This window comes from Canis lupus, chromosome 7, assembly GCF_003254725.2.
Source record: "Canis lupus dingo isolate Sandy chromosome 7, ASM325472v2, whole genome shotgun sequence".
Lineage (NCBI taxonomy): Eukaryota > Metazoa > Chordata > Mammalia > Carnivora > Canidae > Canis > Canis lupus.
This window is the reverse complement of record NC_064249.1, coordinates 23,382,382-23,386,993: the sequence shown is the minus strand read 5'-3', so window position 1 is coordinate 23,386,993 and position 4,612 is coordinate 23,382,382. Positions and strand designations below refer to the sequence as shown.

At 43.2% G+C, this 4,612-nt stretch overlaps 1 long non-coding RNA gene across 2 annotated transcripts; it reads right to left on the bottom strand.

The window, feature by feature from the left end:
* Window positions 1-2,177, bottom strand: LOC112648215 (uncharacterized). Of its 2 annotated transcripts, none has more exons than XR_003128822.1 (3): window positions 1,947-2,177; window positions 1,020-1,212; window positions 1-170 (listed from the first exon to the last, which is right to left on the bottom strand). It is a non-coding gene; the product is annotated as an uncharacterized LOC112648215 (long non-coding RNA). The 2 variants fall into 2 exon arrangements; XR_003128821.1 differs by having other exon boundaries at window positions 2,010-2,177.
* Window positions 2,178-4,612: the final 2,435 nt, after the last annotated feature.

Here is a 4,612-nt window from a genome sequence, read left to right as displayed (position 1 = left end):
TTGACCTCAGATCTGTATTCCACAGCTGCCCTGCCCTAGTTCAGGGTGGTTTCAATTTAGCCAGTGTTGCAGGAGGGGTCCTCAAAAGTGGTGTGGTTGGTTTCCATCAGAGTCAACTGAAGGAAGTCTGGGCCCCCATCGAGTGCTACTTCTTGTCTTCCTGCTCTCAGCTGTGGACAAAGAGCAAAATGAGACTCCTGCAGTTGAGCACACCCAAATCCTTTGACTCCTTTCCATACCCTCCTCAGATACACCAAGAGCAAAGCAGTGATGGAGGAAGGTGCTGGGGGGACGTGTAGCACTGCTATGATTGGCTGGAGTGCCTCTACCGTCTTGGCCTGGCTTGGCATCTCCACAAACACTATTACCCACCTACCGGTATTCCTCCAAGCAAGCCAGAGGAAAGGGAGGAAAATCCAATCAACCACCTGAGGAAAATCCTATCAACAGTTCATATGCAAGAAAGTTGGATCCTGGGGTGCCTGGGTGTCTCAGCTGGTTAGGCATCTGCCTTCAGCTCAGGTAATGATCCCAGGGTCCTGGGACCGATCTCCGGGTGGGGCTCCTTGCTCAGTGGAGAGTCTGCTTCTCCCTCTCCCTTTGCTGCTCCCTTGCTTGTGTTCTTTTGCACTCTCTTTCAAATAAATAAATGAAATCTTTAAAAAAGAAAGAAGAAAGAAAGAAGAAAGAAAAGAAAGAAAGAAAGAAGAAAGAGAAAGAAAGAAAGAAAGAAAGAAAGAAAGAAAGAAAGAAAGAAAAAAGAAGAAAGAAAGAAAGAAAGAAAGAAAGAAAGAAAGAAAGAAAGAAAAAGAAAGAAGGAAGAAAGAAAGAAAAAGAAAGTTGATCTGATAGCTTTAAGATTCCCTCCAACGAAATGCTCTGCTAACACTGAGGAATGTTACCCCTCTGCCATTCCAAATATCCATTCTCCCTGCACCCATTCAATTTGCCAGGACTCATGATAGCCTCAAAGGGAGTTTTATGTGATGTTTTAAGTTTGATTTTATGTGATATTTTACCTTTTCCCTTTCTTTCTTTTATTGTGTTTTTCCTTGCTTGCTTTTCTTTCTTTCTTCTTTTCTTTTTTCTTTTGCATTTCCTTTGACTCACAGGAATAAATAATAAATCAGTTCTCTGAATCTCTGAGTCAAAACTTAGTTGCATATTCAAATCTGGAAGTAGGAACTTTGGTAATAAAAAGGACAGAAGAGACTGAGAACAGGAAAGAGTAAGGGAGAGGGAGGAAGAAAAGTCACAATAGCACAAGCAAAGGCCCCAAATAGAGCAATAATTGATGGTTGGATGATGCCCCCTCAGCTCCCATCTCCTCGAAGCACCCACAGCCTCAAGCCCTGGCATTTGTTTGCTGGGGCTGCCCAAACCATATACCACAGACTGGGTGGCTTAAGCAATAGAGATTTAGTGTCTCAAGTTCTGGAAGCTGGAAGTTTGAGATCAAAGCACCAGCAGTGTTGTTTCTTCTGAGGTCTCTCTCTTTTGCTTATACATGACTATCTTCTCCCTGAGTCTCCATCTGGGCTTTTCTCTGTGTTCAAATTCCCTCTTCTTATCAAGCCACCAGTGACTGGATTGGGGCTGACCCTAATGACCTCACTTTACCTTAATACCTCTCCTCCCAGCCTCTCAAGACCCAGCTTCCAAATACAGTCACATTTTGAGGTAGTGGAAGTTAGAACTTAATTTGGAGAGTATACAATTCAGCCCATAACAGCCTCAAAGCTTCAGATCTCTGAACTGCTGCTTCCTTTGTCTTCTTCCTTCTTCCTTTTTGGGCTATTTATTCTGGAATAGTGAAGTAACAAACAGAGTGTGCAGGGCCAATGCTACCTGAGAACCTGCCTCCATAACAGATATGCTATGGAAGCCATGTCAATTCCTGTCCTCTTAGAACAGGCCCCAAAGAGCAGGGCCCATACAGCACCCACCTCCATCCTATCCCAGCAGGGTAGCTGCCTGTGATGCCTGGAACCACAGGACCAGAATCTCACCCTAATGAAATTTGAAGATGAAGAAATGGGTTTCCTCAGTGATAGGCCACTAGGGAAATGGAAGTTTCCTCTTTTCTAGGGAGTAGTCTCAAGTCCACAAACAGAAGTCAAGCATCTAGCCATCCTTGCTCCCCTCACCCACACACCCATCTTGGCCTGCTCCCAAGATCTGAACATTCTAAAAGAGAACTTGGAGCCTTAAGTCATCAGAGGTGAGGAACAGTTCTTAGTTCCATCAGACATGGCTATCTCCTTACTTCGGACCTCTAGGAAGTTGTCAGGCCTTGTCCTAAGCCCCTCTGCCTCACCCTCTGACCTCTTGCCCATATTTCCCTGTGGGCATAAAGCTGGAAACAATAAGGTTTTCAAATTCTCACAGCCCAGTAAGCAATGCCCTCCCAATCCTCCACAACTTAGTGCTGTTCTAGAGTAAAGGATCAAAGACAGAACTGTTCCCTCATTCTTCTCCCTCAGACACTCACTCAGCTTTGTGGGGGAAGATATGCTTGAGCAGTGCCCCATGCCTGAATGGCACAGTTTCACAATACCATTCTCCTCAGACAATTGAAAGCTCACTCTGGGCCAAAGCGGTACTGCTGTGCTGATAAGATGGATTCTGAGAGTTTGTGCAGAGCTGTCACAGGATGGCAGAGCTTCATCAGCTGTGCAGACACAGCCCCTCAGGCATTCCATCTCATCAATGACACAAGCTAAACCTATGAATGTCAGCTGGACCTTGGATGAGTCTCTGTTGTATCCCCCTCACCACTCAGGAATCAAGGAAAGATGGGCTGCCCACAGGGAGGGTCAACTTCCCCTCAGAGCCCATCAGATACATCTGTTGAACAAGCAAAATTGAGTTTATTAAACTTACTGCAGAAAAGAGAACACCATCTTGTCAGAGTCTTAGTAGTGTTTCAACAGGGGAATTTAAGGAAGAATATTTATGGCACTCTGAGGTCTTGGCTCAAAGAATTTAAGAGGTGGTCTTTTAAGGGAAAGACCTAGATTAATCAGGCAGTTCCTGACATAACAGTTTAAGTTTAGTGGATACAGCAAAGAGAAGACCTTGGTGTGAATCTTGATATGTACACTTGTGCTTGACATACAAAGTTATCTATTTGGGTAAGCAAATTATTGTTCTGCTAAGAAAGCTGTTAACACACATAAAACTGCTTGTCTACATAAACTGGCTTGCAGACTATGAGACTGTGTTGTCACAGATGTTTCAGTCCCTTGTGGTCATTCTCCAGCCTGAGCTGGAGAATAAACCATTACCTGCTACAGTCGTGGTCAACCCAGATCTGCACTGATATTTGTGGTGTCACAATCATGTGTGAGGTTCTGATTGTAGTCGTTTCTACCTCTGTATGCATCAGGTTTTCCTGTTTGTGATAGGCAGAACAATGGCCTTTCAAAGATGGCCAGGCCTTAATCCTTGGAACCTGTGAACATATTATATTACATGGCAAAAGGAACTTTGCAATTATAGTTAAGGTTACTGATCCTAAAATAGAAAAACTATCCTGGGTTATCTGGTGGGCCCAGTCAAATCTCAAGAGCTCTAAAAAGCTAAGAAGTCTCTCCGGCTAGCACAGGAGATACAGCAGAAGAAGCCAGGAAGATTCCAAGCGCAAAAAGAATTTGACATGTCATTGCCAGCTCTGGGATATGTAGGGACCCATGTGCAAGGATCAAAGGAAGGGACAGATAGGAGCTCAGGGTAGTCTCCAGCTGACAGCCAGCAAAGAAATGGAATTCTCTAGTTTACAGCCGCAAGAAAATGAATTTTGGCAACAACCTGAATGTGCTTGGAAGCAAATTCTTCCCAAAACCTCCCAGTAGGAGTCCAGTCTGCCAACGCCTTGACTTCAGCCTTTTGAAAATTGAGTGGAAGAAATAAACTATCCCAGACTTCTGATCTATACAACAGTGACATGATAAAGTTGCATTTTTTAAATCCACCAAGTTAGAGGTAATTTGTTATGGCAGTGATAGAAAACTGATACACGGCTTTTTTTCTGGCTGATAATTTGTTAGATCTATAGATGGAACAGCAAGTGCACACTAGTATTTGAGCACTGCAATATGACTAATAATAACAGAGAGGCAGCGATCAGAGTTCCGTTGTCCACAGAAAGTGAGGAGCCCAGTATGTCCAAGCGAAAAGATTCCATTCCAATGGGAGCAGTTTACAGAACCATAAACGGAGATATTAGTTAAATTACCTACTTTTCTAATTTCTATGCTGGTTTTCCAGATCTATAGAAATTTAAGTATAACATTCTCCTCCTAAAATAGCACATGTTCCGCTTTGAAAGGCCAATATTATATCCCGGGGCTGCTCTATTGTGAATCACCATCTGCCCAATCTTACAAACTTCTAGAGAAAGGACTTCTATAGCAGCACTGTAGCAGCATTGCCTAGCTCCCCTGTCAATGGATGAGCAATACAACATAAAAATTTCCAGACTTTTGGGGCCTTTATTTCAGACATTAAATAGTCTGAATTAGAAGAAGAAATAGTTCAGAATTCTCCTTAATGATTAAGATTTGGGACATCAAATCAAGGCTCAGCTTTTTGAGTTATCTAATAATCTCTT